Source organism: Apium graveolens, chromosome 5 (assembly GCF_009905375.1).
Source record: "Apium graveolens cultivar Ventura chromosome 5, ASM990537v1, whole genome shotgun sequence".
NCBI lineage: Eukaryota > Viridiplantae > Streptophyta > Magnoliopsida > Apiales > Apiaceae > Apium > Apium graveolens.
The window spans coordinates 316,210,507-316,231,034 of record NC_133651.1 but is presented as its reverse complement, the minus strand read 5'-3'; the positions used below and the strand labels follow the sequence as shown (position 1 = coordinate 316,231,034).

Sequence of the window (20,528 nt, the reverse complement as noted above, 5' to 3'; positions counted from 1 at the left end):
GATAGAGTTTGCCTATAATCATAGTTATCATGCGAGTATAGAAATGCCCCCACATGAGACGCTGTATGGTCGGAGGTGCCATTCACCCTTGTACTGGGATGAAGTTGGTGAAAGAAAGTTACTAGGTCCCGACTTGGTATAAAGAACGAGGGACATAGTTGAGTTGATTAGAGGATGCTTAGCGGCAACCCAAGACCGACAACATAAATATGCCGACTTAGCACGAAAAGACAGAGAGTATGAAGTGGGTGACCAGGTATTTTTGAAAGTGTCACCATGGGAAGGACTGATGAGATTTGGAAAGAAAGGGAAGTTGAGTTCCCGATATATGGGTCCTTTGAGATTTTGTGACAAATAGAACCGTGGCATACGAATTGGCTTTACCTCCAAACCTTCAACAGGTTCATAGTGTTTTTCATGTGCCAATGTTGAGAAAGTATAATGCGGATACCAAGAATATAGTGAAACATGAGTAAGTACTAGATCTGTCCTACATTGAGCAACCAGTTGAAATCATTGGTTGAAAAGAGCAAGTACTCAGGGATAAGAGTGTCAAGCTATTCAGGGTCTTATTGAGACATCCCAAGGTCGAAGAGTCGACTTGGGAATTAGAGAGCCACCTGCGAGAAAGGTACCCCCATCTATTTGTGAGTTGATTCCGGGACGGAATCCTTTTAAGGGGGGGAGACTGTAAGAACCCTGATTTTTGTAATATTTTAAAACTTCTGTGAATAATAACTTGAGCTAATTAAGTAATACGTATGGGGATCATCATAAAATGAATAGTGGAATTTTGAGAATCCGAGATCATATTCTTGTGTATCGAGGAAAATAAGTGAATGTAAAAGGCGACGGAATTCGAAGATTCACAATTATACTACGTGTTTTCGTATCCGTAAAGAATGGCATAGAACCGGGAATATTACGTGAAATAAATAATATATCAAGGTGTTTCTATGATCAAGAGAAGGAATGGAATTGGTTATAGGATTATAAGCGATAAAAGAAATCGCTACGAAACAAGTCGTTATACGTGGAAACTATCGGAATGGAACGACGATTGCATTTACGATAAATAAACGAATGAGAAATTAAATCCCATGCAAGTTGGCCATGCATAACCAAGTCCTAACTAGTAGTTAGGAGTGTAACTAGATGATTAGAAGCTAACTAGAATAGTTAGTGGAATAGTGTTGAATAGTGATGGGAGACAAACAAGTACACAAGCCATACTTCTCCCTTTTCTCACTTCACCACACAATCAAACCAACCCATACCTTTTCCAAATTATTGTCAAATCTGCTGCATACATCCCATATATTCATTGTACACTCCCACACTTTAGCCACAAAAGAAAACAACCCCTTTTCCCTCACTTAAAGCTCTCCCATTTTTCATTCCAGCAGTTCGGATTTTCTGAGCAAGGGAGAAAGAAAAATTCATAACTCAAAATATACGCATTCAAATATCATGAAATTTTTACCATAGCTTTTCTATATCATGGGTAAGCTTCGTACCAAATTTAAGCCTCAAATTATTTTTTTTCAATTTTATAAAAATGTTTGAATGAGGTACTGAAAGGTAACTCCGAAATTTTAACTTGTTTCTTTGTTTTATTTCTTAAGGATCTAGCCCTTCTACGTGTTTTCTAAGCAAACCAAGCCTCAATCATCCTAGCACTAACCTTCCTAGTATCCAAGAAGGTATAACTTTCAACCTTTTAAGGATTTATGGTTGAATTTAAGAGTTATGTTTGTTGTAGTGTTAAGATCCAAAGGATTGTGTTTGTTTGAGTTTGTATTGATTATGTTCTTGCTAAAGACTTGAGATGTTGAGTTGTAATCCATGTATGTGGTACTATATAGAGCATATAAGGTTCATGTGGGTGGATCTTGAGAAGTACTTGTGTTTATGATGATTATAGGTATTGATTGTGTTAAGATCAAGTAGTAGAAATTGAGTTTGGGCATTCTTGCACTTGATCTGTTTTCTGCAGGACATTCGGCCATGAAAATTGTTAAAATTTGAAAACCACTGGACATGACTAGATAGAGATTGTTTTATAGTTTCTATACATGTGTAGATCATCATGAGGAGATTTACGGTTTAGGAGTTATGGTCGTTTTAGTGTAAAACATTTCTGCGATTAGCCAACTGCACTTAAGTCCACTTGTATTGTGATTTTGAAGGACTTAAAATAATTTCGAGATTCTGGAAAAATTATGAAAAATGGATATGACAGTAGAGAAGAATGTCCAAAAAGAATTTTGAGAAAATATTAATTTTTCGATTTTATAAAAATGTTTTGGTAAATAGAGCGTAAGCGAGAAACGCATAAAAACCTAGTTTTGACGCGCGTTTTCTCACGTTCGAGCTTAAAACTCAAAATGGACTTTCTAAAGCGAACGATCGATTTCAAAACTCGACCATGTTATAAAGTGAGAATATAAATGTTGAGAATATGACGATCGGAGATTCGTTATACTTGAGTAGTTGCGAAAGTTGCTTAATAAAAGCGAGACGTTAATCGCGTACTAACTTAGACCATTGGTTCTTGTTTATAGATCCCAACCAAACACCAGAGACCATACCACTTCGATTACTCGAGGCAAGTTTTCGAAACCCTATCTCATACTATCCATGCTATATATATACTGTTGTGATATTGATGTCATAATTTACAGTTCAAATATATATGCTTGTCTATGATATCAATGCATACGAATTATGCGATTGTTTACGAAAACAAATTTCGTTTTACACGAGTATGAGAAATTAAAACGTATTTCAAATATAATATAGGATAATGGGAGTCGGAAATATTTTAATAATGATTTAATTCCGGAGAGAGCCGAACGCGAAAGATTTCTATTTCGATAAACAAAGTACGTTCGCGTAATATATATATCAAGCGAACGATTAAGATTTTGACTTAAACTTCGAGAAATATTGGTTTATTCATTTAAGGGACACCCTTACTTGATTGATTATTTTATAAAGCGATGCTGAAGGGATTATTAAATATAAAGAAAGTATTTAAAAATATACTGAATAGTTTATAAATCATTTCACGTTATTTAATAAAGATTTAACTATTCAAAGAGCAATTATAGGATACCAAATCCTGTTTTGATTATTTGATTAAGGTGTCTCCATTCGTTGGACCTTATTCAGAAATATTTTGTATTTAAGGTTTTTTATTAATTCATTGAACCTTAATTAGAAATACTTTGTACTTAAGATTTTATCAATTCATTGAACCTTATACAGATATATTTTATTTATAAGATTTTATCAATTCATTGAATCCCTATTAGATTATTATGAGACCTTAGATATTTAATATCTTTGGACTTCTAAAAACTTATTTAAAAATAGACATAGTTCCCAAGGGTACTTTCTAAATTATTCAAAACTCTTGAAAGAGATTAATCATTTGAAACCTATCAAAACCTTAGGGAACTTAGTCTAGAAGCATAAGAGTTTTGCTTCCTCGTTCAATAAAGAACAAGTGAGTAATATATGTGTCACCCTACTACAGATAGGGATTTGAAAATGATTTTAAATTCAAAACTCCGACAACTCCAAAAGATCAATTCAGTTAAAAGTGATGAATAAAACATCTTATTTACAGGTCAACTTTTAACGACCTATTCCTTCGAAAAAGGATTTTGAGCAAAAGATATAACTGTTTTGGGACTGGAATGTGGCCTGCCCGGCACGGAGTGGTATCGGGCAGTGACCAGGCGCGGAGTGGCGCATTATGCAAGCGCGGAGTGGCGCATTGTACGGTTATATGGTCTATGTGACCATTGACTTTCGGACTTGCACGGCAATAGGCAACCACCGTGTAGTGTCTTGATGAGCCCAAAGGCGGCTAGGTTTGTATTCCTTCTACTAGTAGAGAAAATTTCGTATTCGGCTGATCACCGATACGTGGTTTATTCCAGTATAGTCCCTTTCTTCCATTTTGGAAAAACTGTTGTGAAATATACAACAGAGAGCCGATAAGGTTGAGTTTTAAATAAGGATATTGATGAATATATATCAAATCCATTTGAGAAATCTGCCGATAAGACTGAGTTTAAATAAGGATGTTGATGATTATATATCAAATCCATTTGAGAAATCTGCCGATAAGGCTTAGTTTTAAATTGGGATGTTGACGAATATATATCACACCCATATGAGAATCTTGGTTCGAGTAACATCTTGAGATTTTGAAATAAAATGAGTACGAGTATAAAATGATTTTGAGAAGGAGATGAATACAAGTATTCAGTGGATATACTATTGTAGTTGATTTTGAGAATTTTATAAATTTGATAAGCATATAAACTTTCAGAACGCTTTGGAGATACAAAGTATAATTATTGGTTTTATTTATCCTTACATACTTAATTATGGGGATATATACCTTGTTGAGCTTTAATGCTCACCCTTGCTTTTATATATCATATCACAACAGACTATCAGCATGGATCAGACCAGGACTGTTGTCCTTAGGCGGGTAAGGAACGCTCGTGAGTTCCGTAGGCTTTTTGTGCGCCAGCCCCGTCAGGTAGATAAGTGGAAATGATTTATTTAATAATGTTTCCAAGCATATAACCTGTGTGTGTGTGAGTCTGAATAAAAGGTCGAGTAATATTGTGAAAAGAGGATTATTTAATTAATAAGTGATCGTAACAACCCGAATTCACGACCTTGGATTTGGGGGTGTTACATACATGCTACCAGTTAAGACTTTTACGTGCCATTAAACATTTATCAGCTTACTGCACGGGACTTCTCATAGCCAGGCATGTTTTGGACAAGCTTGAAATGGATGATGAGTACGAAGGCAATGTTGAGGTGACACATTTACTCTTCATGAATAGTAAGAAAATTCACTGCTGTTAATCTGTAAATTACAATATCTTCATTCTTTTTCAATCTATCTTTCAGGCAACTGGAGAGGATTATTCAGTTGAACCTGCAGAAAGCCGAAGACCTTTCCGGGCTCTACTTGATGTTGGCCTTTTGAGGACAACTACAGGCAATCGTGTCTTTGGTGCTCTAAAGGTATGTAATGGTTTCAGTTACGTGTGTACTTTTTTTATTTTACCCAACTTTTTGTGGTGAAATATTATTGTCTCGGCTGAAGGAGTCCTAGTCACTATTTGCTTGTATGTACTAAATCCCAGCATGTAATGTTGTGTGTCTTGGGTCTCAATTAGAAAGTGCATGTCTGGTGTACAAGTAATATGGTATTGGTTAGCATGGAATTGCTTGTGTTTGTGCATACATACTAGAACTTATTCAGATGTTAATTATAGGGTGCTTTGGATGGTGGACCTGACATTCCTCACAGCGAAAAACAATTTGCTGGCTACTCAAAGGATTCTAAACAGCCTGAGGTTCACCACGAGTATATCTATGGGGGCCATGTTGTTGCATACATGAGGGTGAGGATCATTCATTCTGGTCTATTCTGATTGTACTTGCACTATCGTTAGTGACTATATCTTGTTTATTATCCTTGCAGACGCTGATTGAAGACGAGCCAGAGAAATATCAAACTCACTTCTCGTTATATGCTAAGAAAGGAATTAATGCAGATAATATCAAAGAGCCTTACAAGAAAGTTCATGCAGCAATTCGTGCAGATCCAACAGTTAAGAAGTCGGAGAAACAGCAACCCAAGGAACACAAGAGGTATGCAAGCTAACAAGTAGTTCAAAGCATTATTGATAATTGTTATTTTTTAGTATTGCTGTTATCTTTCTTGTTGCTAATAATTCTAATCTTTCAGCAAAATTATATAATTTTCCTGGACAGGTTCCTTGAAAAATCCTAGTTTAATTAGCTAAATAATAAAATTAAATAATCATCTTGGTCACAGGTTCGAATCCCACGGGAGAAGAAAACTATCCTCTTGGTGAATCCCACGGGAGAAGAATTTATGATTATATCTCCTGAGTCAGAGCCTGTCGGTTAAATGCGGTTTACCTTGGTTCACGTGGTTTGCAGGCTATTGCGTGAGCCCGTAAGGTTTACCCAGTGCGCACCCGAAGGGTAGCGGCTGCGGGTTACCTACGATAAAAAAAAATAAAAATAAAATAAAATAAAATAATAATAATAAAATTAAATAATCCCTAATTCCTTGTCATCTCCTCTGCAATCAGTGTTACGTCGTGTACGTCAGGCTGCAGAGAGATCTGAGCGTAGTGGTAATGATGTTCGAGTGGTGGCTGTTGGTAAAACTAAACCTATCTCTCTCATTCGCCAGCCTTTTGACGCTGGTCATCGTTGTTTTGGTGAAAACTATGTCCAGGAATTTATTGATAAAGCTACTCAGGCTACTCTCTCTCTCCTCTCTCCCTCTCTCATTCTAATCCTAATCTCTCTCTCTAATTTTAATAACAATCTCTCTCCCATTTTAATTCTAATTCTAATTGGTTATGACTTGTGAGTTATAAAACAATTAAAGTAGAAGGCCCTCTGGATTTACAAAAATATGAACAATTGTTCTTAATGCTACATGAGCATGACACGTCATTTAGGAATTAATTTAGCTAGGCAGCTGTAATAACCCCAATTTTTGAGAAATTTTGAAACCCTTATGAATAGTGTTTTTGCTGAACGAGAAAACTTTTCATGCCACGCTATGTAGGGGTTCTGTTATTGATCTTATGGGATATTATTAGTACTCTATGTGGTATATAAGTGTATGTAAAGATCGTCAGAATCCAATTCCGAATACTTTGGTTTTTCCCGGAAATCCACTAGATACGGAGAGAATTGAGTATAAGGTAACAGGATAAAAAGGATTTAAATTAAAGGATTATAAGAGAGGATCATAAAAGGAATACAATATATTGAGAAAGGTTAAGGGAACCTAAGTAATAAGATCCCGGGTATGATCCCTCAAACGATAAACGAGAACGAAAGATAAGCGAACCGTAAAACAAATAAGTGACCAAGAGACAAGCTTGTACAAGAAGCCAGGGACTGTGACATCATCAAACCACAAGGTGTGGACAAGTGGGAGCATTATGACATGTGCAAGGTGACACAAGCATGACATGGGAAGGAAGGAGGTGTGGTGGCTTTTTAACCACACAAATTCAAGGGCAACTAGGTAATTAACTAAATCAAACACAAAAACAAGCCAACCAAGCCAAGCAAAATCATTTTCATCAAAATCAAAAAGAAACCAAGGCATGGTTCATCATGCTCTCGGCTTTTTACTATTGCAAATGGGCAAGAATTCAAAAACTCAAGATCCAAGCCTCCTAAATTGGTAAGATAATTCCCTAATCATCTTCATGCTTAGTTAGGACTATATCATGAGTTTAAGCCATTAATTCCTTCTCAATCTTCTTCATTTAATCAAAGAAGAAGACAATGAATAGTGTTTTCAAGTTTTTAACTTGAAATTTTTCTTGTTTTTCTTGAAGATCCAAGCATTCTTAAGACTTCTCAAAGCTTCTTAAGGCTTTCTAGCTCCTCCCACCACTTCAAGGAAGGTATACCATCTCCAAACCCTAGATTCCTATATATTATAAGATGATTTTGATTAGTAGGATGATATTGTAGCTTGTTGTTGTGATTAGAGTTTGGGATTTGAAATGGAATGGTAAATGTTGTGGTTTTGATTAAAAGAACTTAAGTATGATTAAAGTTAAGTTTAGGCATAAGTATGAATGATTAAATTGAATTGGTTGGGGTTGTTATGATGTGATAAGGATGGATGTTGGTTGTATATTGGATTTGAGGTTGATTTGGGATGGTTTTGAATGGTTTAAAATATTGGAAATCGCGTAAACATAGCTGTCGTAACGTCCGATTTTGTTTGGACTATTTTTGTGCATAGCATTAGGACCCGAGAACCCCCTGCTAGATTATGACCACTGCCATGTTTAGATAGCTCATGTTACGAGCTTCGTTTTGATATGTAGTTCGTTCGATTCCGATGCACGGTTTAGGAGAAACGACCGTTTCAAGTAACGGCGTTTCGCGAACGAAACTTTTCCCCTCGCCTTACTTTGAAACATAGGTTAAAGACCAAAAAGGGTTAATTAATGTATGAAACATTTATGGTAAGTGTGTTAGGCAGTTGGTAAGACACTCGCGAAGGAATCGCTTTAAAACTCGTAAAGGTTAAATTATTAAAAATGGTGGAGCCGAGGGTACCCGAGTGACTTAAGAGAATCAGTAAGCACAAAACGAGCGTTAGAGTCTGAGTTGGTTAGAGTATAGATTTACAAGTGACTTTGGTTTAATTCCAACTTACTTGTTTCTTATAGGTTACCAAACTCGTCCCGAGCCTTTTATCACCCCAAGTCGCTCAGGCAAGTTTTCTACCCGTTATACTGTTGTTGTGATGAATATGTGTATATGCATTATCTTGTGATAGATGCATGTTGGTTAATTAGCAAATGTTGCGATATATTGAAGCATGCTGATATGGTATATATATGCATGCCTGTTTCGTATTCTTGCCATATATATCTGTTGGTTCATTTGATAATACCTATGCTAGAGAATAGCAGTAATTTGCATATACTCTTAGTATAAGGACCCAAAGGTGAAAATATTTTCTAAAACCGGGAGTCGAGGATCCCGAGTAGATTTTGTATATATGGATATGGATATATATATATATATTTATTTATTTATATATATATACATGGTTATAGTTTTCCAAACTATTAATCGAATAAGGTTTATTCGATAACTTTAACTTTATTTTATTATTATTGAATATTATTTCGAATATTATTCGAAGGCGTATGACTCCTTTTATTTATTTATTTGAATATTATTTGAATATTCATTCGAGGGCTTATGACTCTTTTATATTATTTATTGAATATTATTTGAATATTCATTCGAGGGCTTATGACTCTTTTATATTATTTATTGAATATTATTTGAATATTCATTCGAAGGCTTATGACTCAGTTTATATTATTTAATGAATATTATTTGAATATTCATTTGAGGATCTATGACTCCGATTATTTGCTGAGGTATATTCTTTATTTTATTAAAGAATAAGGTGTCAATAATCAAACTTATTTTCGATTATTCAAATAAAGATAATACTTTCATATAAGTATATCTTTGGTTATTTAATACTCGTTTCAAGTATAAGTTTTAATACTTCTACTTCAATTATTTTTATAAAGATTATTCTTTATGGGAATATTATTTAAATAATAATATTCAAATATTTTCTAAATATTCTGGGGACTGATTTACTTCATTAAATCAGCTTTACTCCAAACACTCTTTAAAGTGTTTTCGAGTCTTCAAAATAATTTTTAAAAGTTAGAGCGGATCCCAAAACTCATTTTTATATTTAAGATCTTCCTTTTTAAGGGGATTTAAATACTCGCTCAAAACCTGAGGGATCCGGCTCTGTGGTGTATTTTATATTCGCAACACGGTTGCAGTTTTGGTAAATGAATTGATTACTTACCCAACGTTCGGGAAGTAAGTCCATCTAATTGAGTCGGCATAAGCGACAGGCCGGGGTACGGTCTATCAAAGTGTAAGTGGCTGGGTGGCAGTCCATCAACGCGTAAGAGGCCGGGTGGCGGTCCAGCACAAGGTCCTTATGTGGCCAGGGTGATGACCGGTGGGGGATTCATCCATCTACTAGTAGAAAAGGTTACTTATTGGTATCTCTGCCTGATCAGCAAGATATCTGGTTTATGCCAAAATTCTTTTCCTTTCCAAAATTCATTGGATGTTTCAAACTCTGTTCATACTTTACATAACAGAGGTTCCAGGAAATGTTTAAGAGATATATATGTGGATATATATATATATATCGGGACTAAATAAAGTATCTCGTAACTTTATTTCATTCAATAATATTTCAAAGATTGAATCTATTCAAGTCTTATCTTGTGGTCTCATCAGTGGGATGAACTTTTGAAACTAATTATAACTTGAACGGTGGTAGTTCAAGTAGTATTTGGGAAAGATATAAGTATATTGGGGTATCTTGTAACTTCATCTTTTAAACTTATATCTAATTAATAATTGTCTTATGAATGACAAAGATTTTCAGAAAAATGTTGAGACAAGGTTAGATATATGAGATCACCTTGCAACGATATTTTTTTATATACAGTTATACACTGGGACTTTGTGTATATTATGCATGGAAGAGGACTTCCAATATTTTGAAAAGTATATATGTATATATATATATACTGAATATTTTGCGACTTCATCGCATTAAGTTATCAACTTGGTTCATTTCTTTTGACCAAGACTTTCGTGAGTATTATGAGTAGGTTCATATATTGTTAATCATTATACATATTATTTTGGTGGGCTTGCTGCTCACCCTTGCTTTCTTCTTTCATCACACAACATCAGATAGATAAGATGAACAGGACCAAGCTCCCAATTCGCGAGCGGATAGGAAGCGTTCTGCAGCTTCCTATAGGCATTGAAGTCACTGTAGCTGAGGTAGGGAACTACCAATAGACTAGGCTTCAACTTTTGATGTACCAGATTTATGTATATTTATGAATTGAAATAATGGCAATGAAATGTAAATTTATTCAGAACCCTTTTAAGGTGTATTAACAGATAATTGTGGAATAAAATGACTTGTGGTTATTGTTGGATGTTCATCTCTGAGACTATAACGTGTGGTGTGTGTGTTTATTGTGGGGTCACAGTACAGAGTAGTTGAGTTATTATTAAGATTGGGTGTTAATAAGGGAAATGGAACTCGTGACAACCCGGATCCCCGACCCCGGATTTGGGGGTGTTACAGAAGTGGTATCAGAGCTAAGCGTTATAAACCTCAGAGATGATGGGACGTTAAGATAATAAGTTCACTAAGATAATAAGAACTCTTGCCAAGTTCATAGTCGGGCTACCTAACGTAGCACTGACAGTTAAAACCCTTATGGGAACCCTTATAGGTATCGTGATAGTAACATAGTTTGTTCTCGTATAGGGCAGCGGGGCACCAAAACTTGAGGTTCAGGAGCATCAGCATGAGGATGTTTTATTACAAGTTGGAGATCAAATTGTGAATCCGATGGAGTACCCTAATGAGGGACCGGATGAGGTTCAGATAGAGAATAGGATGTTATTCCGGAAAGGATTGTGGCTGAGGAGGATCTCATGGAGGATCCTGATGAGAATGAAGAGAGGACCGTTGAGGAACAGATGACCGTAGTCAGGGCGACTACCAGAGCAAGAATGGCCGCGAGGGTGGCCCTAGAGGATGAAGAGTTACCAAGGGCATAAAAGTTAATGAGGGCAGAAGGAGTGGGGCCTTCCACAACCCCAATTATACCAGTATCAGACCCTCTTCCAGAGGCTCCTGTAGACATCCATGAGGTTCCACCAATTTCTGTTCCCTCCCCTGTACAGAGCCCAGCACATACTGAGGAAATGCCACCTTTATCCCCTGCACCATTGTCACCTGATACCGTGCTTGGTTATCCATTTGGATCTCCTGGGTCTGCACCACGTACCCCCCATGGACTGCTAGATGCTACCACTCAGGCTTCTCTTATCGCTGATTATCATATGACTTTGGGTGGCCTGTCAGAGGCCCGGAATGTTAGGAGTGATCTGTTGGATCGACTTACTGCACCAAGGATTGAGGGTGGGATACTTCCGGCAGGATTAACGTATAGCATGGAAAGGATTGAGGCTACCACCCGTGTTACAGCTAGGGGCCATCTTGAGGGTCAGGTTGATCCAGCTCTACTTGCGACTATCTTAGACCTCATCACCTCTGTGATGGAGCAGGTTAGGGATGTCGTGCGTGCTCGTATCTCTTAATCCATGGTAGTGTGCAGAGCCAGAGCCATCAAACAAGGGTCTCATGTAGCACCGCTTTTGGAGGATTAGCCTAAGTTATGAATGATTAGTTTTAATGACGAGATGACTATCTATGGTAGTACTTTTGGGATAGGAGCGATAAGTTCATATGATGTAATCCTCTTTAATATGTTCAGTTGTTGTACCCTCGAACAAATGGTTATGTATATATTCGTTAATTTCAGTTCAGATCAGTTTGATTGTGATAAATCACATTGTTAATTGCTCTATTAACACTTAAGAGAGTGTCATGAAGTTTATCGAACTTAAGAATTCATAATTTGCAATCGTGCAAGGACTAAACGAGGGGAAGACTTAAGCAAAGTAAGTAAGACAAATATCCGGAGATTCTCAAAATTTTCCAAGTAATATGCCCCCACAAGGAATAAGATTAAGGGCAAACCTTGAACGTGATAATCAGGGAGGTCGCAATTAAGATATAAAGAACCCGGAATATAATAAAGTGGAAAATGAAGATTTTAAATTAAAAGATGACTCCAATTATGGGGAGTAGGAAGAAATATTTAGACTGAGGAAACAAAAGTCGAGTAAGGAAAGGAGACCCGAGATGGTACCCCTATACGGCAATTCATGGACCTGTCTAAAGAGAACTTAGACTATTATCCCCAACCACCACCCTGAGGAGACAGTGCGGTGGGAAATTCTTTCAGGACCTCTAAATCGCTAAGCTCTCAGAGTTCCAAGGAACGAGCTGACCCAGTCGAGGCAAGAGCCTGGCTAAAGGAAATATAGGAATCATTTGAGATTCTAAATGATTGACGAATCACAAAAGACTGTTTTTATCACTTACCCTCCTAAGAGAGAGACCACCCGCTGGTGAAAGGCCAAGGAAGGCACGAAGCAAGAGATTATAATAAACTGATTAAAGTTCAATCAATTGTTTCGAGAAAGTAATTCCCAAGGTTATGGAGATAGCGTAAAAGCTTTAGAGCCAGAACAAAGGCAGACGAGTATGATGAATTAGGAATCTAAGTTGTAAAAGTTATCAAGATTCGTTTTGATGACACGAATCCGGAATGACGGGATGTTTGAAATCAATGCTTATGTTGTGATTGGTTCGTGAAATAATGATAAGAGAAAGGAAAATAAAAAGAAACTGAAGTGGAAAGGAATATAAAGGCAATAGAGTTTGAGAAATGATAAGGGAGTTGGGTATGAGGAAACCCTAAAGACTCGTAGCAATAGAAATAGGAAAGTATGTAATCGTTGGTATGAGGGTGATTCACCATGAGTTAAAGTTGATGGTTGAAGGCATACGAGTTATGTACATTTTATCCCCTGTAAGTTGGGAGGATTTGAGGAAACCTTGAGATAATTCGAAGGATAAATAATGAGACGCGGATAGACTGAGGAGACAAGAAAGTAAGAAATTAAGAAAATTGGATGAAGGAAGTGACCTTCAAGAAGGTGAAGTGTAAGACCGGTGGCTTGATACCCAGGAAGGGAGACGCCAGGTATGAAAGATATCCCAACATTGAGATGACTGTTGAGATAAATAACAAAAGTAAATAAGGATTTATTAAGAAGAAGTTCACGTTGAACACGACCAATATCTTCCAGATCATCCATGTGATCATTACCAAATCAGGAAAGAAAAGCGGATGACCATTGTTATCTTTTGGAGGCCATATGGATTGACCTCAATTTGAATAAGGATGCTATTATGAAGTTAGGTATAGACTATCGAGGTGGGAATGATGAATAAGATAATCTATCAAGGATATATGACTTGATTTATCCATGGAAGGATGCATGTACCTTTTTAAAGGTGGAATTAAGAATAGAACATCGGTAACTTAAAATGAATCCTAGGGGAATGCATAAAGGTTGGCATTTCACCTTTAATAGGGACAGTATGAGTTTTGACAGTATGATTGGGAAAGGGTTAAGGTAACAACAACCTTTAAGAATCAGTGGAGAAATTTTACAGAAGTATATAGACAATGGTTCTACTATTAGTAAATGGTATTTTGATATGCCCTGTATCTAGGGAATACAGGAGGAACGATTGAAGGATAACCTTAGAGGTTTTATAAGGAAAAAGGTAATATTCAAAATTCTCAAGAATAGAAATGTGGATAAAGGAAATATGACGTAATTATAGTGATGCCAAGTGGGGCACGTGTTAAACCACGAGAAAGTATGGATCGAACCGCTAATGGTCGAAATTGTTCAGGGCAATTAGGACTTAAGATAAAAAAAATGTTCTAAGTATGATTGAGAGTCAGTCTTGACAGTGATTAGCCTCTAAAGAATGAGGCAATAACTTATGGAAAAATGGTGATATTTTTTTTCCCATCTGATTTTAAGGAAAACATCTTCACTCAAGCAGTGATCGGAAATAAGGTAGAAAATTTATTTGGAGGTGGTTAAAATGACATTGACTGTAAGGAAATTTTACTATCAGGAAAGGCCAAAGAGGTGGCCGACACTTTAAAGGTAAGTGGATAATTATAGGCGCGTGTGCCAAAAGAATACAGTGATGATGGTTAAAAATGTGAAGGTTGAATTATGGTTTGGAAGATTGACATTCCTTCTGATGACTGTGCAATACCCAACCGTAATAGTAGTTGGTAAAGGTTTAATTCGTGTAATCGCCATGAACGGGCTATCTATCTTAGAAGGTCCTATCTTGAGATAAGCCAGGACCATGTTTCAAAAAGGACTAGATGAACCCTTGAGTTAATTCTTCTATTTAGGGCGTATGATTAAGAATGGTATTAACCTGCTATCGTTGCTTTGATTGAAACTCTTCTGCACTTTTATCTGCTTCATGTCATGTATGTATGTCAGGATCAGGAGTGTTCTTCATGAATCAGGAATGGTGATTATGTTACCTCCTTAGAAGGATTTGATACGAGATGTATGGACTCTGTATGGTTAGCTATTAAGACTTCAGGGAAAATGAATGACTACAGTAGGTCAACGGTGGGCCATAGTAATGCAGGAATGATTCTGAGAGTAATGAGCTGATTACTTACAACCGTGAGAGTTGTATTGGAATGGGTGTTGAGATTGAGTACCACTAATCGGGTCGTGGTAGTGTATAAGTTATCATTGATAGACTAATTAAGTAGAGTATCTACCTGGTGAATAATTATTCTTTCTTATCAATAGAGAGTCGTATTATTATATGAGGAAGGTTGCGGTGCAAGCATAAAATTCTAGTAACGATGATGTATAGAATGAGATCCCAGATTCGATTTTCGATGTCGAGGGAGTTTCAAAGGTGATTATGTATAAGCTCGAGGAAGAGTGTGGGTCCATAGAATGATGGACGGGATAGCGAAAATATTTAGGCATGGGAAATACGAGGCTATAATGCTTAATATTGATTTATATACGTATATGATTTGTTCTCCTATGACAAACCTCTATAGTTCAGAGGTAGGTTCCAAGCCAGATATTTTGTGGCAGTATATTTTTTTTTTTTCATATATACAATTCTCTTCAATTCGTTCTTTTCTCTTCTTTTCATTTCATGTAAGCTGAGAAGAACAACCCTTCCAGAAAGGGGAGGTATTGCCGAATGACTATCTATCTGTGTGATAGAAGCCTAGTAGGATACCAGCTATTGTTTAATTGCTTGTCAAGTACTAAAGGTTGGCCACCTTCTGTACTAACTAAGCGATATAACAAGTGTTCATGATCATAGTGATCTCTCAACAAATTCCTTTACTTCTACATGAAGGATTAAGCTTCCAAAGATAGAAGCAGCTGAAAAAGGAGTAGTAAAGTTATGGTGGTATTCAGAATGGGAACACATTCGTAATACTAAGGTTGACGTGGTTATTAAAAGGTTATAGAACGCTAACGAGCAAAAGTATAACCAGTATAATATTAGGAACGGAAGGTAGTAGCGATTACGAACTCGAAAAGAATGGGTATTGAGAAGCAGAAGCTCTAATGCTAAAAGCTATAATGAGAGTCTGTGCAATAGACTTGAAAGAAATTGGAATGATCACTTAACACGGATTGAGTTTTCTTACGACAATAGATCATTTGTCATTATCGAGATGTCGCCTTATGAGATCCTTGAGGGAAGACAATGTCGATCTCCCTTATGTTAGGATGAAGTTGTAGAGCGCAAGATGCTCAGATCCGCAGTAGTCCAAAGGACCAAGGATATGATAGATCTAATCAGAGGACGGCTGGTAGTAGCCCAAGATGGACATGACACGAAAGGACAAAGAGTATGAAATAGGGGACCTAGTAATGTTATAGGTATCCCTTGGAAAGGATTGATGAGGTTCGGAAAGAAAGGAAAGCTAAGTCTACAATTTGTTGGACCCTTGGATATATTAAGACGTTTGGGAAGTTAGCATATGAGCTAGCCCTAACCCCGAACATGTAGCAGGTCGTAACGTGTTTCACGTATCAATGTTAAGGAAGTGTAATTCAGATGCCAGATAAATAGAGGCATATGAGCGCATAGATATGCAACCCGACGTAACCTATATGGAGCAACCAGGAAGGGTTATAGAGTGAAAAGGAACAAGTGCTTAGGAGAAGGATTATCAAACTAGGCAGAGTTGGTGGTAGGACCACAATGGGGAAAAATTGACTAGAGAATTAGAAGGCACAATGCTAGAAAAGCATCCCCAACTGTTTTCTATCTGATTCCGGGACGGAATCCTTTTAAGGAGGGGAGACTGTAATAACCCCAATTTTTGAGAAATTTTGAAACCCTTATGAATAGTGTTTTTGCTGAACGAGAAAACTTTTCATGCCACGCTATGTAGGGGTTCTGTTATTGATCTTATGGGATATTATTAGTACTCTATGTGGTATATAAGTGTATGTAAAGATCGTCAGAATCCAATTCCGAACACTTTGGTTTTTCCCGGAAATCCACTAGATACGGAGAGAATTGAGTATAAGGTAACAGGATAAAAAGGATTTAAATTAAAGGATTATAAGAGAGGATCATAAAAGGAATACAATATATTGAGAAAGGTTAAGGGAACCTAAGTAATAAGATCCCGGGTATGATCCCTCAAACGATAAACGAGAACGAAATATAAGCGAACCGTAAAACAAATAAGTGACCAAGAGACAAGCTTGTACAAGAAGCCAGGGACTGTGACATCATCAAACCACAAGGTGTGGACAAGTGGGAGCATTATGACATGTGCAAGGTGACACAAGCATGACATGGGAAGGAAGGAGGTGTGGTGGCTTTTTAACCACACAAATTCAAGGGCAACTAGGTAATTAACTAAATCAAACACAAAAACAAGCCAACCAAGCCAAGCAAAATCATTTTCATCAAAATCAAAAAGAAACCAAGGCATGGTTCATCATGCTCTCGGCTTTTTACTATTGCAAATGGGCAAGAATTCAAAAACTCAAGATCCAAGCCTCCTAAATTGGTAAGATAATTCCCTAATCATCTTCATGCTTAGTTAGGACTATATCATGAGTTTAAGCCATTAATTCCTTCTCAATCTTCTTCATTTAATCAAAGAAGAAGATAATGAATAGTGTTTTCAAGTTTTTAACTTGAAATTTTTCTTGTTTTTCTTGAAGATCCAAGCATTCTTAAGACTTCTCAAAGCTTCTTAAGGCTTCCTAGCTCCTCCCACCACTTCAAGGAAGGTATACCATCTCCAAACCCTAGATTCCTATATATTATAAGATGATTTTGATTAGTAGGATGATATTGTAGCTTGTTGTTGTGATTAGAGTTAGGGATTTGAAATGGAATGGTAAATGTTGTGGTTTTGATTAAAAGAACTTAAGTATGATTAAAGTTAAGTTTAGGCATAAGTATGAATGATTAAATTGAATTGGTTGGGGTTGTTATGATGTGATAAGGATGGATGTTGGTTGTATGTTGGATTTGAGGTTGATTTGGGATGGTTTTGAATGGTTTAAAATATTGGAAATCGCGTAAACATAGTCGTCGTAACGTCCGATTTTCTTTGGACTGTTTTTGTGCATAGCATTAGGACCCGAGAACCCCCTGCTAGATTATGACCACTGCCATGTTTAGATAGCTCATGTTACGAGCTTCGTTTTGATATGTAGTTCGTTCGATTCCGATGCACGGTTTAGGAGAAACGACCGTTTCAAGTAACGGCGTTTCGCGAACGAAACTTTTCCCCTCGCCTTACTTTGAAACATAGGTTAAAGACCAAAAAGGGTTAATTAATGTATGAAACATTTATGGTAAGTGTGTTAGGCAGTTGGTAAGACACTCGCGAAGGAATCGCTTTAAAACTCGTAAAGGTTAAATTATTAAAAATGGTGGAGCCGAGGGTACCCGAGTGACTTAAGAGAATCAGTAAGCACAAAACGAGCGTTAGAGTCTGAGTTGGTTAGAGTATAGATTTACAAGTGACTTTGGTTTAATTCCAACTTACTTGTTTCTTATAGGTTACCAAACTCGTCCCGAGCCTTTTATCACCCCAAGTCGCTCAGGCAAGTTTTCTACCCGTTATACTGTTGTTGTGATGAATATGTGTATATGCATTATCTTGTGATAGATGCATGTTGGTTAATTAGCAAATGTTGCGATATATTGAAGCATGCTGATATGGTATATATATGCATGCCTGTTTCGTATTCTTGCCATATATATCTGTTGGTTCATTTGATAATACCTATGCTAGAGAATAGCAGTAATTTGCATATACCCTTAGTATAAGGACCCTAAGGTGAAAATATTTTCTAAAACCGGGAGTCGAGGATCCCGAGTAGATTTTGTATATATGGATATAGATATATATATATATATATATATATATATATATATTTATATATATATATGGTTATAGTTTTCCAAACTATTAATCGAATAAGGTTTATTCGATAACTTTAACTTTATTTTATTATTATTGAATATTATTTCGAATATTATTCGAAGGCGTATGACTCCTTTTATTTATTTATTTGAATATTATTTGAATATTCATTCGAGGGCTTATGACTCTTTTATATTATTTATTGAATATTATTTGAATATTCATTCGAGGGCTTATGACTCTTTTATATTATTTATTGAATATTATTTGAATATTCATTCGAAGGCTTATGACTCAGTTTATATTATTTAATGAATATTATTTGAATATTCATTTGAGGATCTATGACTCCGATTATTTGCTGAGGTATATTCTGTAACACCCCCAGATCCGGGGTCGGGGATCCGGGTCGTCACGGTCCTTCTTTCCACAATATCACTTCACTTAATTAATAATAATAACCTTATGCTGTGACCCCACACTAACACACACCACAACCCGTTATAGTCTCAGAGATGAAATTTAAATAAGTACAAGTCTTTGATTCCACAATTTAAAAGTTATTACAACCCAAAATGATTACTTGATAAATTTACAGTTAATTGCCATTATCTGCCACAAGTTATAATTATACATAATTTGATTCTCAAAAATAGAATGCCTGATCTACCAATAGATCTACCTCTGCAGCTATAGCAGCCACAACATCATCGGGAAGATGCGGGACGCTTCCCACGGGCTTGCGCTGGGTCTGCTGGAGTCTGGCCATCTTTCCTAACTGTTGTTGTGTGATGAAGAAATAAAGCAAGAGTGAGCCTTACAGCTCGCAAGATAATATATAGTGATAACAATAATATAAGTATCTAAATGGATACTTACTAGAATCTTTTATCATGAGTAAGATAATTACTTACTAGATATAAGTAAAAACAAGGGATGAAGTTACCAAATACTTCACTATACTTATATCATTTTTAGAAATCTACTTGAACTACTACTATTCAAAGTATAATAAGATTCACGAGGTCATCCCATAGATTAGACCACAAATAAAACTTGAAAATATTTGATCTTTGAAATATTTTGAAAAGAAATGAAGTTACGAGATACTTCATTCAATGGATACACCAATAAAAATGTTTGACCCTGTCAATGCTTCGGCAACCACCCATTAGTAGCCTTTCGATCGAAATGCTACGGGTAGTGTTGCAGAATTATCCAAATGGATGATGAACTCATTACGGGAGTTTGCCGCGCCAGGAAGACCACTTACGATGATCAGTCATAGTAGTACAACCCCACCATTTTCTACATGTAGAGGAGAACCTGTCGGATTTACTTGTCAACCGAACACTGAACTCCTAAGGAATGGACCGCCTTAGCGGAACTTCCAGGCCATTTGGGCCAATATAATAAGGCTGGGCCGGCGCCACTCGACCACTTACACCACTCCTAGTTCAGATGAAATCCATGACTCTGAAACGTAAAGCTCGTTCCCCCTTTCCCCAAGTAGAACTTGTTGATACGGCTCCACCAAGAAGTCGTATCTAGTTGGAAAGGAAAACTCACCGATATTTCCCAGGCGATGCCTGTTAATGGACTAACTTGTTCCAAGAATTTTACTTCCCGAATATTGGGTAAGTAATCAAAAACTCTTTTATCAAGACAGCAACCTTGTTGCGAATATAAAACACACCACCGAGCCGGATCCCTCAGGTTTTGAGCGAGTATTTAAATCCCCTTTTTAAAAGGAAGATCTTAAATATAAAAATAGTTTTGGGATCCGCTCTAACTTTTGAAAATCATTTTAAAGACTTGAAAACCCTTTAAAGAGTGTTTGGAGTAAAGCTGATTTAATGAAGTAAATCAGTCCCCAGAATATTTAAAAAAATGACTGAATATTATTATTTAAAT

At 36.5% G+C, this 20,528-nt stretch overlaps 1 pseudogene; it reads left to right on the top strand.

Annotated features, from left to right (window-relative positions):
* LOC141661321 (large ribosomal subunit protein uL18-like) overlaps window positions 1-20,528 on the top strand; it is a 47,774-nt pseudogene that overhangs the window by 9,949 nt on the left and 17,297 nt on the right.